Source organism: Felis catus, chromosome C1 (assembly GCF_018350175.1).
Source record: "Felis catus isolate Fca126 chromosome C1, F.catus_Fca126_mat1.0, whole genome shotgun sequence".
In the NCBI taxonomy this organism is placed as follows: Eukaryota; Metazoa; Chordata; class Mammalia; order Carnivora; family Felidae; genus Felis; species Felis catus.
This window is the reverse complement of record NC_058375.1, coordinates 212723366-212744803: the sequence shown is the minus strand read 5'-3', so window position 1 is coordinate 212744803 and position 21438 is coordinate 212723366. Positions and strand designations below refer to the sequence as shown.

Sequence of the window (21438 nt, the reverse complement as noted above, 5' to 3'; positions counted from 1 at the left end):
TTTTATCTTTTGGTATTATTCTTCTAGGATCTAGAATAAATGAGATCATTTATTGAAAAATCTCTTTAAAATTTTAAAGAGAACTTACACTTTCTGTATCATCCAGGTCCAGAGCTCCACTCACTTTTTTGGCTCGGAGGCCATGGCCTTTTAACCTGTATCTAATACCTTCCATGATTCATAACCTATTCAAGTGCTCTACTTCTTAAGACAGTTCTGAAAAGCAACCAGTTCCACTTTCATCATTAGATCTTTCAAAGTCATACATGACACACTCATTGAGAGCCAGTGTTTCTCTGGTCAATTCTTTCTGGAGGCACTCCTCTGTCTTGTTTCTCCTCTTTATTTCTTCCTCCTTTCGACAACGAAAGCCTCTGTAGAAGATAGTTTTGCCCTTTTCACACACCCACAGAGCGTCTGTATACAACATCCTATGCTAAGCACCCTCATCTCTCTGTCTTCCTTTCACTATATTTAAGTGTAAAATAACATACACAAGGAAAAACTAACATGCCTCACCCTCACCACCATCCCCCATAAGGTTTTACCTTGTGTGGAGGAGGAATGCTCTATTGTCCAGCCCTCTTCCCAAGGAGGCAGCTTCTAATCACACACCATGTAGTTAGTGTTCAGCAATAAGGGCAAGACTAGCTCTTGAGTAAACAAATGGGTTATGAGCAACTGTAAAGAACAGGGATGAATAATCTTAACAATATCAAGCTAGAAAGTATTTACTTTGCTGTGTGTACATCCCAGGAAGCTGTTACCAGTTCTAGCTCCTTTGTGTCTACTTGAGAAGGCAAGGCACAGAGGATGTGGGCCGCTGAATTTGTGTCTAATGTGCTCTACAGTACTTCAGAAGAGCATAATATACAGCTTATATTCTAATGCAATGAACATAAGTAAAATGATCTTGGAAAAACATCAAAATGACTTCAAATCCTAGAAAATATTCCAACTTATACCCTTGTACATTTTTCAGATAATCTCAAATATGAATGAAACTATCTTTACAGACATCTGTATCCTGCCTACATCCTTATCCAAGACACTTAGAATTCTATTACAAAAGGAAATAGTTAATAAACTATGTTTTGTAGCTTCTAGAAACCAACACTTTGCTAATGACTCACTCCCTTCTGGAATATGTCACAATCAACATCAATTTCGGTCTCTATGATTTGTGGATTCCATCTTTCCCTTTTTTGGAAAAACAGTACATTAGTGTCTCTAATCTTCCTCTCTCTAATCTCCCTGTCTTCACAAGTCCTCAAAGGTCACTGACAGGCAGGGCACCTGCGTGGTTCAGTCAGTTAAGCATCCGACTCTTGACTTCGGCTCAGGTCATTGAGCCCTGTGTCAGGCTCTATGCTGACAGCCTGGAGCCAGCTTGGGATTCTCTCTGCCTCTGCCTCTCTCTTTCTCTCTCTCAATAAATAAAACATTAAAAAAAAAAAAAAAAAAAAAAGACAACTGACAGCCAATCAGTGATGTGAACATTCTCTCAGCGTCCTAGGATCTCACACATCCTGACCAGAAGACTTGACCTCATGTTTCTGTTACAGAAATTTCCTGTGTTCCAGGATAATTCTACATTCCAGTACCTTGTGGGGGAGGCAACATAGTGGTGGGTTACAAGGGCACACTCTGGGACCAGGGTTTCAAACCTAGATGTAGGACTTCAGGTCAATTATCTAGCTTCTTTTTTCTCCATTTACTCACCTGAAAATATGGGGATGAAAACAGGGTTATTATGGGATTAAATTAGGTTAACAGAGAGGTCAACGTGATACCAGCAGGTAACATATGTGTGTTATGTTAGCAATTATTTATTCTTTTTACTTCGTTTTTGCTTACACAAGTAGATAATCTTTATGCTGCCTAACGCTGAACTGGTGGTATACCTCAACGACGCCAATCAGAACCTCTCATTTCAGCAACTCCAGGACATTTCCCTACTCAGGACAAATAGGCAATAAAAGAAACAGGGACAGACAATGCAGATGCCTCAGCAGGTTACATAAATGTAGGAGGCAGCCAGCTATGTTCAGAACAGTGAACAGTCTGCAAACTAGTTCTGGCACCCACCATTGTTAATCTCCTATAAATGCCCCTTTTCTTAGGTCAGGACACAAAATTAGACTCCCAATAGCAATGTAAAATATTAAGGATGGAGAATTTTAAAAACTGGCATAAAACAAGAAAAGGCAACTTTTGCCTTGCCCTGTTCTTCCTTTAGTGACCAAAATTATAGGAATGCTAAATTAATCATTGATGTGGGTATGTTCATATTTGTATTTAATGACCTGTTATAAAGAGAACGTATTCTACCTTTAAGATATTGTTTAAAAAGAATGGTTTAAAAAATAACAGTAATATAGCATAAAGTTCAGCAATTATGAGTCCATTTGCAACTATGAGGCAAAACAACTCTAAGTGGGTCCTTTTGACTACTTTAAAACTATTCCAGAAGGTTGATATCACAATGAATGATACATCTAGCTACAGATCAAAAGAGTCGACGTTCACATAGAGTCCGCTTTAACACGTTCAAAGGCTTAAAATATTTGTGAGAACGTGTATGTTGTAGCAGAGTCTCAGAGCTTCAGTTATCAGAAAAGCTAAATGGACCGGGCACTCGGAGCACATCAAACACATGATGCAGAGCATTTCTCCCTGAATCTTCACAACTACTTAATGCATAGGTTCTATTCTTGCTACTTTACAGATGAGAAAGCTGAAGCAGCATGGGGATTAAACACCCCTCCCAAGAAAACACAACCAGAATCTAAATCCAGGAATTCCAAGGCTAGAGCCCCTCTTCTTATCTCTATGCCGAGCTTTAGTTTTTTAAGTCTCTCCTCTGCCTTCTCACAATAGCATCTGAGGCATTTATAAACTCATGTAATTTCACAGTGTTTCTCAAATTACATGGTGCATTATTTTAGTAGCTCATAGCATACATTAAAAAATAAAGCAGAATGAAAAGTATTCGAACACATCATACACAGGAAGGCCTAAGTATTGTTTCATGAAAATTCCTTCTCAGTTTTGACAGTGTGTTCATGTATGGTGCTGGGTCACTGATTGAAAATGTAATTTCTCACATGGGTTGAGGTTTAAAAAAAAAAAAAAAACTTATCTAGAGTGTTTATTCTTTTACTTAACAAAACTGAAAATCAAATTATTCCAATCTTAGTTGGATTCCAAACCTGATATAAGTAATCATCCCAATCAAAAAGTAAATGCTTTGAATTCCATACTATGTATGGATATGTAAAAAGTATGTATATAAGAAGCTTTCTCAAATTGTGTTCCAAAAGAACCCTTCTTCAAGACTTTCAGGGGAGTATTTCCTAGGAGGTTGCGGGGGGGGGGGGGGGGGGTTCTTGTAAACAAATTTGGCAAATTGGGAAATACTGCACATTATATTTCCTTTGTGGACAGCCACAATGCACATTACTAAAAACTCTGACAAGCTCTGCAGAAAAACAGTAACACAATTACTACCAAAAATTAAAATCCGATTAACTGTTTTTAACCTAGTGTTTTCCCAAACTTAAACTTCATTCTGAAACTTCTCCCAACTACTACTCTCTCATAAGACTAGTGTTCTACAAAACAGAATTTGGGAAACGCTGTTTTAAGTGAGCTGATCTGGAAAAGGGAGATCGATCTCTAAGAAAGTTCAGTTGTTACAGTACGTAAACCTTCAAAAATAAGCACAAACATAGCAGAGATAAATAAAATACACAGAAAATTGTGTTTTGGTTAATCTTTCATCTCTGAACAGTTTTATCAGAATATCACACAGCTGTATCATTTAATGAACATTACCAAATAATGTGTTACACTATGAAAACACAGGGTGGGCGAAGAAGGAAGAGAAGAGATATGAAAAGAGATTTTAAAAATCTGCAATTCAAATAAATTACAATCTATTGTACAAAACTTACATACATAGGAAAAACTTAAAACTCACACACGAACACCGAATAGAGAATAAAACCATACTGTGAAGAGACAGTCCAGATCTGCAAAAGTCTTGATAGTGACCTGAGTTTCTGTCTCACGACTTAGAGAATCTAGAAGTGAACGAACTGGCTGATGATAACATGCCAGCAAAGAGGGGAAGAGTTGTTTACCTAGACTAGGAACACTTTGAGACTGGTATACAGAACAGGATCCAGCATAATGGGCTACAGAAACTTCTTGTGGAACAAATTAGTTCATAACAGATGTTCAGGAGTTATGAATGCTCAGGGGTGGCAAATATGTCTGCCATCTCCTGCCAATGATAGAACCCTGGACTGGAAGTAATTCCCCAATCTAAACCGGCACACCACCTTTCTTAGAGGATTAGTTATCAATTATAGCCAAAGAATACTATCTTAAGCCTGTTCTTCACATCTTCAAATTTGATTCTACATTTTGGTCCTTTCTTTTCCACCTCCATCGTCTCTGATTAATATTTTTCTTTTTCCCAAAGCAAAGAGCTCCTAGAACTCCACAGCATATATATTGAGAAGTTGACTATAGGGGCGCCTGGGTGGCGCAGTCGGTTAAGCGTCCGACTTCAGCCAGGTCACGATCTCGCGGTCCGTGAGTTCAAGCCCCGCGTCGGGCTCTGGGCTGATGGCTCGGAGCCTGGAGCCTGTTTCCGATTCTGTGTCTCCCTCTCTCTCTGCCCCTCCCCCATTCATGCTCTGTCTCTCTCTGTCCCAAAATAAATTAAAAAAAAAAAAAGTTGACTATAAAATCTGATGTGAAGCACTTGAGAATTTGTTAATCATTAGTTAGACTTACTAAGCTTGTATTTTACCACCAGATAACATTAGTTCTTAGCCATTTATTTGTAAGTACAAAAGTAGAAAATTTAAAAACATATTGTGATGTTACATTACCTGAAGCAGAGAACTACCGTACTGTGAAATAACACTAGGCACCTGACCAACCAGAAGAGAAAAATGTTAACGCGTGGGTACATGCCATAAAGCCCTCATAAAGAAACTGACTTCAAGACCAAAGGCAAAAGGAGAGGTACCTGGTACAGGAAAAAAAGGCAAGTCAGAAAGTTTACACAGAGGATCACTGAAAATAAGGGCCAAAGAGGGGCACCTGGGTGTCTCAGTCGGCTGAATATCCGTCTCCTGATTTCGCGGGATCAAGCTCCACGCTCAGTGTGGAGCCTGCTTAACATTCGCATTCTCTGTCTCTCTCTCTCCCTGTCCCTGTCCCTCTGCCTCTCTCCCTACCACCCTCTCACTAAAATGAAGAGGGGGAAAAAAAAAAAAGAGCAAAAGAGACAAGGGTTCTCAGTCTGATCCTCTTAGCGTAACAATGGCATGACTGGAAAGGCCGAGAGGTGGAATAACTTGCCCAGAGTGAACTGATGAGACACTGAGTCAGGACCCAGCCCAGGCCTTCCAATGCCCAGGCTTCTGTGTTGCCCGCTGTAACAAGGGCCTCCCATCTCTCTACAAGGCTACCATGAAAAATAAACACCACCTACTGGCCTAACTAAAACTATAAACCACTAATCAACTCACAACTCCATACAACCAGAGCATGTAGAACAAACCATCTCGTTTTGTATTATAACAGGTGGCTACTGTCTGGAAACCTATTAAAAGCCTCATTGGGCTATATTTACAAACTTAATTCTAAAGTACTAAATCAAGAATGGTCAGCAAAAAAACTAAGACTCTGTAGAAGAAAATAAAACTGAGAGTCATACCGCATTCCAAGGAGCACACATTTTGAAGTGAGGCAAATCTAGGTTTGAATGCTAGCTCAACTGTGCAGTGCCTGTGCGACCTTGGACAAGGCCCTCAACTTTCAATTCCCATCTGTAATGACGCTAGGGGACAACACTACCTACCTCAGAGGTTTGTTCAACACTCAATGGTACTCAAATGGTAATTTTCTCCCCCGATCTATTTTGTCCATCTCCCTTGATTGTTTGTCTATTCCAACTTTTAACTTCATACAACCACCCCCTAAAGACTTGCCAGCTGCATCACAATTTTAAACATGAACACACACCTTTAAAAAGGGATTAGGCGCCAAAGAGCACGTAATACGTGAATACAATCTTTGTAAATGTTAGTGAAAAGGTTTAAAGAAGACAGTGCTGCATAAAGTATAAAACTTAGTTTCTTTCAAGCAAACTGGATAAAGAATGAACAGAGCCAGGCTCCAGGATCAGCCCTGTGTCTAGTAAGTCACAGGACCCTGAGCAAGTGACTCCACTTTGCAGAAAGCCCCACGGGTTACTGCTCAAAGTTAGCCACACACGACTCTAGTTATAGTGGGCCTGTGTTCCCGTCTGCAGAAAGAACTATTCTGACCGCAGGGTCTCTAAAATGCTCAGGTTTCTTCCCCCTGCAACAAGTTTGGCATCAGCATCATCACAAAACTTATTGTGTCCAGTGCTTTTTATTCGCCAGGCCCTGTTCTGAACACTTGAGATGCGGTACCTAACTTAATTCCCCTATGGTTTTCTCACGTATGGGCTATATTACACCTGTCCAAGAAATCTAAGCTACAGAGAAGTCAAGGAACTTGCCTAAAGTTACAGAGCCCGCAGGATGGGCGAGGGTTCAACAATCCAGGGAGTCTGGTTGCAGGGAGTCTGTTAGTGCTTTTAACCACTAGTAATACTGCCTCTCAGAATTCCATAAATCCCAGAGTGGGCTTTAACTATAGGCATGTAAAAAGAAATGTGCTCATGCTATTTCTTCCTCATGCCCAGATACAGCTGATACAGAACCCACTGTGGAGGGAGAGAACCATGAGTAACACGTTAACAGTACTAGAAGACCAAGCTATTAGACAAAGTTATAAAGTAGCAACTTAATTGAGATCAAGCAACAAAATGTATATTTTGTTTCTCAAACATTTCATCAAAATATTCAAAGTAATGTGATGTTTTAACATGATCATACTTCCTTAGTCATCAACAATTGATCTTCTGAGTAATGTTCACAGGGAACAATTCTAAAAAAAAAAAATGAGACTGCCACTAAACATTGGTTAACTAGATTTTCTCAGTCTTTGTAACTACCCACATGGAAATGCATATATACATACAAACAAGCAAACCCAAATATACAACACTATACTTTCAGTATCAAAGTGTGAAGTTAGACACAGTGTATTAAGAATCATGCAAAGAGGTACGTGCCGGATGCTGCCAATTAAATGGCCAGAGCGTCTACCTCCCTCCTCTGGGGCCACTTTACACCTGACTGACCTCTTGCAATTCTCCGCATGCCATTCTTCCTTCCTCTGCCAGCTTAACATCACAGATGCTAATAAGGCACAACTCCTCCATCCCCTCACCCCTTCTATCTCAAGAGAGATGTTAAAAGCACAGTGGAGCCAGGAAGCTCAGGAAGGTAGAGAAGGACGCACACACACGCGCACACACACACAAATCCCAAAACAAAATGCTAATGGCAACCACCTGTTAAGCTTCATTTTATCACTATCAGTCTAGCATCTGTCACCCATTCTATAGTAACTCTGCTCCCCATCCTTGGAAGGCCTGAGAAACAGAAGCAGAACAAACATTTCACGCTTACCGCCGGACGGGTCTACTCCACAAACGCTGGCGGTGGAGACGCTTGTCTCACTTTGCTCTGCCGCCATACTCTGGACTGATAAAGGCAGTGACGAGGGTCCAGTCAGAGAGCATCGAAGGGTGAGACACACAAAGGAAGAGCGCTCGTACAGCTCAGTTCCTCCTTTAATTAAGGATGGCCCCAACACCAGGCTTCTCTCCAGTAACAACCAAACTATAGACTGATGACTAAATCTTTATGCCATATTTAGGCTACTCGGCTTGATCTGCATTCACACAAATACAAGATCTTCACACCTCAGTAATAATAAAACAAGTCACAAGCAACCTAACCTGGAGGTTCAGAGATTTGCTCTTTCCCACAATCTGATAACACAACAAAGTTTTACCATTTTGCTATGATCCATACTAATCCACCTAACACATTCCTATTTCTGTAACACAGACAACATCCATGAAATTCCAAATCAAAAGGAGCCATGGAAAAAAAGAAAATGGATTTTTAAAACAGAAACACCACCAGAAAAGTAGCCAGAAGACACTTCCTGAAGTGAAATTTTACCCTATACTGGATGTTATATTCTGCGTGCTGGGTGTGGATTGGGATTTGTCTGTATTTTTACGGCAGATGGCAAAACCGGGAAGGATCAGAAATCCCTCCTGGAAAAAAGACTCTTTGGTAAGCGTGGCAGTAATTACAGAAATCTGCAACCTACCAAAGTTGATCAAAAGAAAAAAACTTTAGTAAATATTCAAAAGTAATAAAGGGTGCTTTGTGGTATATACATTTGGAATATAAAAATAAAGATTCAAATAAAACCAAGTTATGAAACAAAACCCCATACTTACATTAGACTTTCTTAACTATTTTTATATTAACTTTATGAAAATTTATAAAACCCAACTCAACATCTCACTTTATATGAAACAGAAGCAGAGACCTCATTAATACATTTTAGAATGTAAAGCAAAAGGGGGAAAAAAACTGTTTTAAACGAGAACCTGCAGTCTGAAACGCAAAGGAACTAACTTGAAGGGTCTTGAAATTAAAAAAAAGAAAAAAGTCCCTTTTGTTACAGCAGCAAATTATTTCACCAAATTCTGTATTTTACTAAAGAACACCAACAGAAGAACTAAATATATACAGACTAAGTCTCTGTGATATCATGATCAAAAAGTAGTTAACTTATATGGACAGACCTAGCATAAAGACTATTTGGGGGGGAGGCGGTGCTGGGATGGGGAGTGTATCACTGTGTAAGGGAGATATTATACCAGCTAAGAAAATAATCTTTTTATAGTGCCTTTAAAAAAAATTCATACACTCATACAGCGGAGATGTGTGATCTCTTCCATATCTGACGACAACACACACCCCAAATAATAAAATCTTTCTTTATTCAACAATAGGATCCAAATCCTACAAAGAAGTTAATAAATATACTCCAAACAAAACGCCTTTAGAAAAAGTTCTGCCCACAGTAGCAGTTATTAAGCATGACTACTGCATTTGATCTGAGATAAATAGTGCAACTTGTCAGAAAAAAAAAATAATAATACATTTAAGACTTCCCTTACTTGGGTAAAAATATTTTTACATAAAGATATTTAATGACAAAAAATTTTAATAAAATGTCTCTCTCTCTCTATATATATATATATGCAATTTTTATTTCATCAAAGAAAAAACAAGCACAAAAAGACTGAAAAAAAATATGCAAAAATGTTAACAGTAACCAAATCTAAGTGGTTAAGGTTACAGAAGATAATTTTTAAAAATGTTCTAGTACTTAACTGCATTTTACAAGTTTTTTTAACTGAAAAAGTTGACATTCAATTGTCCTATAAGCAAACAACAAGTAAGTGTTTACAAAACCAACACGGGTCCTAAGCTGCTTCAACAGATCATATTCCAGACTTCAAATACAGCTATTTGCCAGTAATTTGGGGAAAAAATGTACACAATCACACTAGATTTTCACGTCTCACTCTCCTACATTTTCATAACTAAAAACTAATAAAGGAATGTTTACCTTTTTCTAAATAGGTTCTATGTCCAACTTGCCATCCCAGAATATTAGTAACAATCTGATTTTTTTTTAAATATCAATTTAGATTGCTTTACACAAATGCCACTTCAAAGACGTTATGATCAGCTCAGTAATTCCAAAGCGCAGCCACCTCATAATACACAGTGGAAGTTTTGATGCGTCTTAGTGAACTGCCTACAGAAATGCCTAGGTGCAGACAACCTTATTTTATACACATCTTTCCAATACCCCTTAAGCACCTGATATCTAGTGAAGCTTTTTGCAAAAGGTACTTCTCTTAGCTTGAACATGAATTTATTTGTAGCTGTCAAAATCGACCTCAAACTGCGTTATATTCAAGGCACAGAATGTCACCTCTTTACTGGGCCTCCTCTTTCTTTCACAAGAACGCCTTTAGTATCTCCTAGCTTACATTTCCGGGCTCATGAGTCACTGAGAAATGAGCTCCAGGCTTACCTTAGAATGCCGTTCAAACAGCTCCTCTACAGAATTCATGGATCTGGCCCCCAAACACCTCTTTAGCCTACCCTTAACTCCCCAACATGGTCATAGGCAACTGAATTATCCACTACTTCTAGACTATGCCTTTTTATCTTTGTCCTCTAGTTTGCTGCCCCTCCACATACCGTCTGTTGCCCAGCCGTCCTCTCCTAAACCCCATAAGCCTTCAAGACTCCGCTTAGCACCACCTCGCCCAGGAAGCCTTCCAGATTTCTGCTAGGCGGAAGTGATCGATCGGTTCGGTCATCCCTGGGTGCCTTCCTAGCACTTTGTAGTTCTTTCACAGGACTTATCACCTCCTTCCTGGTACCGAGGTTATTTGTGTACCGGTCTTATCTCCCACACCAGAAAGTGAGCTCCTCGGGGGAGGGGACCGTGGGCCCCTGTTCACCTTTGAATCCCTCCGGCGCGGACCGACTACGGCACCTGCACGCAGTGCAGCGCTCAGCCTGGTTCAACCGAACTCGGGAACGCTCTGGCCGCACAAATCCTAACCAGAAGTCAGTTAGGCATTTTCCCGAAATGAAGATCCCAAAGATGCTGCCTGCCGCCCCATAACAGGAAGTTTACCAGGGGCCAGGAGCCCGTGCGCGGTGGGAGTGACAGCTGGCCCGGCCCGCACCTCCCTGCCCTCCCGACTCCGGCAGCGGCCGCCCCCCGCCGCCATCCCTGCCAGAGAACCGCGGAGGGGTGGCAGGAGAGCACCGGGCTCCCAGAGCTCCGGCCGCAGTCCTCTGGGCGCCGCGCCGGCGACGGCGAGAGCAAGGGAGGGAAGGCTCCGCGAGGGGCCCGGGCCGGGCCGGGCCGGGCCGAGCCGAGCCCAGCCCAGCCGGGAGGGCGGGCCGAGCCGGGCCCGCCGCCTCCGCCACCCGAGAAAATGGAGGCAGCCCGGGGCCGGTGACGGGCCGGGGCAGGCGGAAGCCGGGCGGGCGTCAGCGCCGCGAGCAGGGCCGGGCCGGGGGTCACTCACGGGGCTGGGCCGGGCGGCTCCCTCTCCGCCTCCGCGTCGTCGCCGTCCCCGTCCTCGGCCGCCGCCGCCTCGGGCTGCTCGCTCGGTCCCCGCGGGGCGGCACGGGCGCTCGGCCCCTCCGTTGTCTTCCGCCTGCTCCTGCTCCCGGCGACGGGCTCCCGCGGCAGCGGCGGCGGCGGCTGAGCGGGCGGACGGCGGCCCAGGGGCTCCCGCGGCGGCCGCCGCACTGCTGCGCTCGCTCGCTCGGGCTGCGGCTGCGGCTGCGGCTGCTGCTGCGGGGCCCGGCGCCGCCTTCGCCTTCGCCTTTTAGCCGGCTTCTGGAAGCTCAGTCTCTCCCAGGCCGCGCCGCTCCCCGCTCCCGGCCCGAGCCCGGCTTTGACGTACGCACTGCGCAGCCGCCGAGGGCGCGACGTCGGGCGGTGCCGCAACGCCCCCTCCAGCCTCGGGCGCCCCCGGGCGGCCGGGCGGACTCGAGCCACCGGAGTCGGCCCCTAGGCCGAAGCAGAGGGGGACGCCGAGAAAAAACAGCAGCAGCGGAGGACGGGAGGTCTTTCCCCTGCCACTTTAAGTGTTGGTGCTCAGCCCTTCTTGTCGGTCTCGGCTCTCTTCCCGGAGGAATCCTGCGTCCGCTTTCTACGACCACTTCCTCAACTCTTCACAAAGCCTTGTTTCTGCTAAAAGCTTTATTTTTGTTATTCGCTATTCTCGGTGGTGGCCAGTGAACGAAACAGTCCCTGCTCCTGAGACAACCAATAAACAAATAAACCAGCACATATATGTCACTGGATGTTTCCAGTGCTATGGAGAAGCTAAGGAGGGGCGAGAACGGAAGATATTGTTACAGCACTCCTGCAAGGGGAAGCTGCTTGAAGAAAGAGCATGCTGTGGGCTTCGTGTTATGGAAAGGCAGAGGGAACAGCAAGGATGAAGGCCCTGAGGTGGGAGGGACAACAGGGAGTCCAGCAAGGCAAACGCACTGAGGGAGGGGAGAGGGGACAGACAAGGAGAGAATGGGGGCCAAATAGAACACAGTGAGGACTTTGGTTTTTACTCTACTAGAGATGTGAAACTATTTGAAGGGTTTTCCGCAGAGAAAGTCATGATCTGACATTTCAGAAGGCTGGAGAGACTAGCCTAAAGGGCCCGAGGGTTTCAGCCAAGAGACTGAATTGGGGCGATAGTTGATAGGGCCAAAGCAGATTTTTTTTTTTTTTTTAAGTTTTATTTCATTTTGAGCGCTTCAAGAGACTGGTTAGAAGGCTTTTGAAATAATCTAGTCAAGAGAAGACAGGGGGCACCTGGGTGGCTGGGTCGGTTAAGCATCTGACTCTTGATTTTGGCTCAGGTCATGATCTCACGGTTTGTGGGTTGGAGCCCTGCGTCCGGTCTCTGTGCTGACAGCACAGAGCCTGCTTGGGACCCTCTCTCTCTCTCTCTCTCTCTCTCTCTCAAAATTAATAAATATTAAGAGAGAGAGAGAAGACAGGCTCAGTCCAGGGTGGTAGCACTGAAAAAATAAAGTAGTCAAGTTCTAGACACATTTAGAAGGGAGCACTGACAGATTTTTGCTGATTCCTAAAGTTTTTTGCTTTTCTCAAGCAACTGGAAGATGCAATTCGTAAAGTGAGGAAGACTTAAATAAAAGCAGACGGGAAGGGAGGAACTTGGGAATCCACTTGGGGGCATGTTAACTTTGAGCTGCCTGTTAGACACCCAAGTTGGAACCGGATATAGAAGTCTGGGGCTTGGGGGAGAGGTCCAGGCTGGAAATAGAATTTTGGGAGTCCTCAGAATAGGTAAAATCTGAGGACTCCATGAGAACATTTGGGAAGTGTTAATGAAGCGTAAGGTCAGGGATGAGCCTGAGGCCCCCAACGCTGAGAGGTCAGTCGGGGAGATAACAAGGAACCAGCAAAGGATTCTGAAGAAAGGAGCAAGCGTGCCATGGGAGACTGAGGAAAGCATCATGTGCTAGAAGTCCAAGGATAGAGGATGGATTGATGCCGCCATAGCAGCTAATGGTTCAAGTAAGGTTAGTGTTGGTGATTTGGACATGGGCATCAGCACCACAGAGGTAACTAGTGGCCTTGGTAAGCGCTCTTGAAGCAGAGATGGGTGGGAAAGTCTGACTGGAGTGGTTTCTAGGAAGAATGAGATCTAGGAAGATCTCTGGAAAGAATGGGACTGTAGAAAGGGATCACGCGTATAGACAACTTTTCCATGAAGATTTTCCCCCCGAGGATGAGCAGAGAATTAGGGTGATAGTTGGAAGGGAATATAGGATCAAAGCAGATTTTTTTGTTCTTTTATTTCATTTTGCATAATTCATTTAACCTGTTTGCATGGTGATGGGAATGATTTGGTAGTGAGGGAAAACTTGGTAATGCAAGTATGTGGGACAGGGGGCATTTTCTGGAGAGCTTTCTTGAGCGAGCGAGAAGAGAAGTTCTGGCCTTGGATCCCAGCGAGACAGGTGTTCACTGGCAGTAACAGAGGGCAGGCAGAGTGTGGGCCCAGGGGCAGGGAGCCAGTTGGACAAAGTGTCAGAACATGTGGACTTGTCCTTCTAAGAGCTTCTCTTTTCTCAGGGAAACAGGAAGCAAGGTCATCAGCTTGGAGTGTGGAGAGGGAGGAGGTGTTGGAGACTGGAGGGAAGAGGAGAAGGTGTAAACAAGGATCAGACGGCAGGGTTATTCTGTGTTTTTTTCACCAGGCACGTCGTGCTGGGAAGGTGCAGGCACAGGAAGGTGGGGAGTAGGATTCAACCGGGGTTGTTTTCTGTTTTCGTCAGCTAATTCCATGGAGAGAGAAAGGGAAAGAAAGGAGAGGATATGTGCAAAGAAGTAATGGTGACAATGGCCAGCCGTTGAATCCAAACCAGATAAGAGGGGAGTGAGAAAACTGGGGTGGGGGTGGCAGGGGCAGTGGTAGGGGAGGGACCCTGTAAAAGTGGTCGGATCAATGGAATGATGGATGAAAGGATTGTTGGAATCAGCACAGTAAGGGGAGTGAACCGGAAAGAAGGAGGTACTGGTTGAAAAGCCAGATTGCTTGCACTGAGATCGCGTGAGGGACAATTTTGGGTACATGCAAAAGGCCTGGGGCAGCTTCTCAAACGGTAACGTCCACACGCATTCTCAGGAGATCTTGGCAAAATGCACACTGATTCCATTGGTCTAGGGTGGGGACCATGAGCCTACATTTCAAACAAGTTGGGGGTAGAATGGGTGAAGATGCCGATTATTTTTACTCTTGTTCATCGTTTTGATACCCAAACCTCCGTTAATGCAACACACACACACACACACACACACACACACACACACACACACGAAAACTATACTAATCTTGCTAGTGAATATATATGAAAAATCTAAACAAAGAGGTATGAAATAGAAGTACAATGACAGTATGTTAAAAGCAAAGTCCACCCCAACCAAAGACAATTGAGAAGCCCTTAGAAAGGCCATAGCTGTCTAGGGACTGTCTCTGCTCACAGAGAAATAAGCTGACAAGCAGTCCAGAGCAAGCCCTGGACCTGGGGAGTGGCTGGTTCCCGGAGCTCTCTCTTTGCTTTGCTCTGGTAACAGTGGGAGGGAGGTGTCCAGCAGTCTCAAGTTTTATCTAATTTTGAAACTTTGTTGCATGAGGACTTTACCCCCATAGCATTTTTGTTTGTTTGTTTGTTTGCGTTTTTAACTGGAGTCCCAAAGGAAGGCCTTTGGTGTCCTCACATTCTGCAAAAACAACTCAAGACCCAACTTCCCACAGAATAAAAGAATGTAGGGGGTTGGATAATCCCATATGAAGGGGTTTGATTCCTTTGTTTCAAGGGTCAGAGCAGGGTTCCGGATTAATCTCTTAACTGGAGTAAACCCACTGCAGTGGCAAGATGGCAGATATTTCTGGAGCAGGGGTTTGTAACAAATTCCGAAGCCCAAGTGGAAGGAGTCATGTCATTTGACTGCCTGAATTTAGCTGGGAGACACCTTCTCAATCCTTCCATAGTGCCTTCTGGAAAGCCCTTTCTATGAATATATTTCTTTGTAGCACAACCTCTTTCTGGGAAATTCTTCTATGTCTTCATCTTGAAACCCTGTTCACAGCCCCCCCCACCCCCACCCCCACCTTCCTGTGCAGTGTGTACAGATCTCAGGATCATAAGGCAGGGTCATCATGTTCAAGGAAAATCAGTCAGTGACGGTCCTGTGTAAATGTCTTGTCACTTTCATTTCCCTTCCTCTCCTCTGTTGAAGCTGGGCCATCAGATGAAGGCACCTCCCTAGCCTTCATCATATCATCTGTGAAAGGACTTTGGAGCCTGACTCACAGCTTCCTCTCCACCCCACCCCATGCCTGACTTCTTCTCCTGGGCAACATAAGTGCCACTCATCTAAATATGTTGGATCATAGTCTCCTCGTATGGTCCGCCCCAGTGACCTTCACTTCCCTTCCACTTCAACAACTGCTTGATTGGCCCTACCATAGTCTCTGCAGTGGCCAGACTCTCCCTTTGAGACTTGAACTCTGTGACTTTCCTGGGTAACTGCTCCTCCCATCCACCCACCCTCTCCACACCCTCATGCCCAGCAAACCTGCTCTAAATCTCAATGAAACCTTAGTTATTCAACAAAGACTTTTTGGAAGCATATAATTACTGAGCATAAGCAATGGGAATGAAACACTGAACCACCCACGGTCCCTGCTCTCAATGAGCTTATGGTCCAGGAGAGACACACAAGAAAACTGGCAATTACAGTAGGCTGAGACCTGAAGCATAAATAAGATCTAGGCAGTTGAAGATGGGGATGAATGTTCCAGGAAAATCATGCAAATACCATGAGAGCAGGAAAGCACAGTGACTTTGGGGTAGTGCATATGAATAGCTCAGTATACAGAGCTTAGAGTTTTCCTTTTTTATGCTTTTTTAAAAATTTACATCCAGGTTAGTTAGCATATGGTGCAACAATGATTTCAGGGGTAGATTCCTTCCTTAATGCCCCTTATCCATTTAGCCCATCCCCCCTCCTACAACCCCTCCAGCAACCCTCTGTTTGTTCTCTATATTTAAGAGTCTCTTCTGTTTTGTCCCCCTCCCTGTTTTGATATTAGTTTTGCTTCCCTTCCCTTATGTTCATCTGTTTTGTATCTTCAAGTCCTCATATGAGTGAAGTCATATGATATTTGTCTTTCTCTGACTAATTTCACTTAGCAAGAGCTTAGAGGTTTAGAAGAGAATTTTTTCACTGCGATTTTTCCTCAGCTTTATTAAGATATTATTGACATATACATAAGTTTAAGGGGTACAGTGTGATTAGATACATGTGTATATTGCAAAATGATCACCACGGTCTTATTTCTTAGGAATGCATGATCCTACCTTATTCAGGTGTTCAAATCTCCTGACGACGTTTAATATTTTGCCTTCCCCAAGTTGAATCTAAGTGATACCTTTTGCACCTAAAACGGTCTCTTGAGCTTTCCCAAGGGAAAAACTACAAATGATTTGTTCTTTTCCATTTGTTCTTACGAAGAGAAATGCTAGGGCGCCTGGGTGGCTCAGTCGGTTAAGCGGCCAACTTCGGCTCAGGTCACGATCTCACGGTCCGTGAGTTCGAGCCCCACGTCGGGCTCTGTGCTGACAGCTCAGAGCCTGGAGCCTGTTTCAGATTCTGTGTCTCCCTCTCTCTCTGACCCTCCCCCATTCATGCTCTGTCTCTCTCTGTCTCAAAAATAAATAAATAAACGTTAAAAAAAGTTAAAAAAAAAAAAAAAGAAGAGAAATGCTAGGGAGAGTTGGGTTTACTTGATGCTTGTTCTTGATGAGTTGTATAGGAAGAGATGCTGCTTAGCCTGTCCTGGGTTAAATCAGTATGGTCAGGTTTCTAGAACCGTACGTTGTGCGGGGAATTCCCAGAGCTTTACCAACGGCCTTGCTGGCCCTGACATTTTTGGTGCTGCTGTAGCTAATAGTAGACGACCAAGGTCGATGTGGTCAGTTAGAATTTCAGATATTTCTCCAAATGGTGATTTGCTTACAACTTGCTTAATTTGAATCTAACATCTCTTCTGGTGGCGGTTTCCAACAGGAACTCACATCACTTAACCGTGGAGTTATATTCGCAGGCCAATGTTTAGAACTTATGCCAGATTTCCAGAGTATCTCTCCTTGACCTTCTTTATATGTTCTTAGTGTATTCTATCTGTATGCTGAGTAAACTCATGGAATATTATGTCACGATTATTCAATGTTATATCTGCAGATTTATTTTCTCTGTGAAGATGATGTTCTTCCATTTCTATGAATTACAGACAACATCTGCTCCTTTTGGAGAATCCAGTAAGGCATTATGTTAATTGATATATTTTGTCTGCAAGTTTGTCTGGATTGAGTTTATTATTTTGGTTTGCGTGCCACATCGACAGCCAATGTCCTTGTCTGTTGTACTGTTCTTGTTATGAACTCCCAAGGGATAGTACGCTTTTGAAAATTGTCAGTAATAGGTTAACTACAGACATTTTATTTTGTCATCGCAGATAGTTTTTTGTTTTTTGTTTTCTCTGACGCTTCCCTGAAAGTACTTGCAATCAGCTGCATTGTAGGATGAATGTCCTCGAGGCACGTTAGGTTGCCTTGTAGCTGGCCTTCCCTCCAGAATCTGAAGAAGGCCCGTGAGCTAAAGCCCCATAACTTGGCATCAACCTCAAGGGGTCCAGCACACCGCAGCAGACCATGCATGGGCTGGACTTGCCCCTTGACAAGCTGCTGCTGAGCCGCGAGGGAAGTCTGACAAAACGCTTGGGTCCCATGTGCTTTTGAAGACTGTGGACATCTTAGCGTTGAGAAACTCAAGAAGGGATATGGCTAGATTTTCTTCTGTTGACCCCCGGAGTCCACCGGACTGGTTAATTCTCAACATTTAACTCCTGGCTCCTAACTCTAATAGGACTACTATAGTATTATTTCTCTATTTGGGGCATCCCTCTTTGAAGATGGCTGATCTCTAGGACTCTAAAACCATCGACCCAATTTGCCCCACCTCTCAAGAGACGGCTCACCGATTTTACAGGAACAACCCCGGCAAGAATCTCGGAGGAACTATTTCTTAGGCCTTGCTTCATCCCGCTTGGGAGGTGTGTGATTACTGAGTTATTCAGTGCCAAATGACTTTCATCTTGATCAAAAGGTGGTTCTGGCAAGGTTGAACTTTATCTGAGCCCGGTGTACCCTCAGCCATGATGGTTAAGAGATCCCCGCCCCCACCCCACCCCCCAACCTTTTGTGTTTTGCAAATGGCGAACCAGCTGACCACAAGGGGCCACAGTCCCCTCAGAATTTCCAAAAGGGGTCTCATCTCCATCCTTCCTTGTGATTCCCATAACATTCCAAGATGACCCCTCGTTTACCTGTCTCTACAAAATTCCAGGCCTCCTTCCTTTTCTTTGAGATGTTCCTCGTTAATGTGCTTTTTACTGCACTAGTCAGAATAAGGACATCTTCTTAATTATCAGGTGACTTCTCTCTGTTGCAGCCCCAGGAAGACCTCCCTTTGGTGCCAGCCTGCGCATCACCCCTGACTGTCCCACTGAAGCAACTACTGCGACTACCCCCGAGACTCTACTCAGCCCCACTGTGCCTTAACCCTGTTGACAACCACCCTTTCAACAGTTCAAGATGTGAGTAAGCTGAGAGAAGGACGCATGGCCCTCGATACTTTGGGTCCTGGTGGAGCTGTAGAAGGGAGACAGAAAGAAATCAGCTTGGACGTGCTTCTGAGCTGAGCCAGGGGCAGACACGCCCAGTTACACCTTTAAAGGAAAGAGGAAATGACATTGAGGCAGCTGAGGTCACAGTCCAGACAGGTGCCGGACAGAGCGCAGGGCCACCCGAGTCTGGGAAGCTGTCATGGTGGCCAGTATGAAGGTCAGGGGTGACCCTGAAACACACAAGTGCCAGGGGGCAGCTCCATAAGCTGGGGGGAGTGGAAGCCCCAAAGAGGGAAAGTCCAGGGGATAAGACTGGCCAAAAAAGTAAATAAAATGCAAGCCTTTAACAAGCCCCAACCCCTCCCATTCCTCTTCTTGTTGGGGGATGGGGGCAGGCGGGGAAGGCTCCACTTCCCTGGGTAGAATGTGCATAGTCAGGGGTGTTTGAAGGCAGCATGCGACAGGATTCGCCACCTCTGCAACTTTACAGGAATCAGAAAGTGGCCTTCCCAATTTCAGCAGGGGCATGTCGCAGAGAAGGGTTAGAAGCCACCGTTCTGGAATCATCTCTCTAGTAGCCTGAAGGCTCTAGACATGTGTGGTAGTTTTTTCTTTGACATGTCAGATATCGGACTCCCCTCAGTGAAGGGAGCGTGTCTGGAGTGAGGTCCCGGGGCCAGTGATATCCAGGGAGCCCCTGAGAATTCTCGGGGCCCTTGCATATTCTCTGTGCTCAGGAGGCATCTCACAGTACTAGAGAATCTATACTCACTGGGCAGAGTGTATTCTGTATTGTATAGAGACAGGCAGAGCCAGAAAACTCACCAGAGGCAGGGTAAGAGAATGGGTCACGCTTGACCATATGACATGTAGCCAGTGGTCATATTAAAACTATTTAATAACTAGAACCACACAAACACACACTGAGCAGAATGGAATCTGGCTGAAAATCAGGCCTGCATAGAACAATGGTAGGACCTCTCTGGGGTCTGGCTCACTTATTCTTTTAACAAAAGTGAGGGACAGAGGAATGGATTGGCACATATTAGGCTTTGACCGATGCCTCCAGAATTGAGGTGCCAACTGAGGCCCCGTGGACTGGAACTCAACCTTGATGAGCAGGGCTATGATGGCTGGAAATGGGGCTCTGGTCCTGGAGATCGTGCTCATTATCTTGATGATGTCACCCATAACACCAGCGATTCAAGAGCCTGAGACATTATGGGGGTTCAGGTTTTTGGGGCCTGTGGCATCTGAGATGGATAAAGGAGGCTCTAGGGGCTTTCTGGGCCTCACCTTGACCTAAGTATATTCTGCCACGAGACCTGACATCTGGGTCCTTCTGGGTTGGTGTCCTGGCAGCAACACATACTTGTGCTCTGTTCCCCAAGGAACATGCTGGAAGGGTAGCAATGGCAGAGGAAACTTCCCATATCCCCTGCACCTTGGAATTCTGTACTGCAGGACCTTGTCCAGGGGCTGCTGAAGGCAACACTCTGTTGCTGGTGCCTGATCGTGTTCTAAGAGTGCTTAGCCACACCTTTTTTTCCACGACAGAGGATCTTTTCAAGTTAGGGTGCCCTCAGCTGGTTCCTGTTGTTTGGGATGGTACCACAAGGTTTTCGTTGAGTGATGGCCTAGGCTAGCTGTTTGAAAATGCCCATTGCTGAAAGTCAAGTGCCCACTCCAAGCGGCCCGGGCTAAGTTTGCCTGCCTCTTAGTGTTGTTTTAAGCCACAGTGGTCAGCCTTCAAGGCCCACCAATGCCAGTTTCCACTGAGTTCATCTCTCCAAGCCGTAAAGCCCCAGGACACAAATTGGCGGCACGTAGAACTAGAGTCTTCGAAAAACAGGCATAAGAGCAAAAGTTCTCTAGCAACATGGTGGCCCAAATACATGGTTGGGAAGCTTCTAAGTCAGGCAGACATGGGTGGGCTGAGTTAGGACCGTCTTTTTAAATTTTTTTTTATGGTTATTTATTTTTGAAAGAGAGAGAGAGAGAGAGAGAAGGAGAGAGAGAAAGACAGAGCACAAGCAGGAGAGGGGCAGAGAGAGAGGGAGATACAGAATCCCAAGCATGTTCCAGGCTCTGAGCTGTCAGCACAGAGCCCCACGCGGGGGCTCAAACCCATAAACCATGAGGTCATGACCTGAGCCAAAGTCGGATGCTTAACCGACTGAACCACCCAGGCACCCCTGAGTTGGAGCAGTCTTGAGGACAGAGGAGAGCAGGCCCATGGCTTCCTGAGGAATTTTGGCTCACTTTGGGGTCCAAATAATTTTCCTTTTATTTTGAGAAGGTCCAGTGACAAGGTGGTAATGGAAAAGTGAGTTTTTGGATACCTATAGTAAACAGAGAATTTTTATTATTCCTGGGTTTGCTATTTGACTGAAGAAACCTGGTTGTGGTGACCTCAAGTATTTTGAATATATATGTGGGGGAGAGGGCACTGGCCAGGGGTTCATGGTTAGATGGGGCCAGGAGCAGTGGGGCCTCCAGTCACAAGGACTCATCTGTGCTGTCTGTCTGCCTGTATTGGTGTGGACCAGAGTTCAGAAGTCTCTTGGACACCCTGCCATCCATCACGACAAAGATTATCGTTACCTGCAATTCCAGAGGTAGCC

The 21438-nt window shown here is 44.8% G+C and overlaps 1 protein-coding gene across 1 annotated transcript in view; it reads right to left on the bottom strand.

Annotated features, from left to right (window-relative positions):
- The window catches only part of CAB39 (calcium binding protein 39), an 88522-nt gene extending 77290 nt beyond the window's left edge, over positions 1–11232 (bottom strand). The window contains exon 1 of the mRNA XM_023259793.2: positions 11108–11232. The gene's annotated coding sequence lies outside the window, so the exon portion shown is untranslated. The remainder of the gene's footprint in view (positions 1–11107) is intronic.
- Between the last annotated feature and the right edge of the window lie 10206 nt (positions 11233–21438).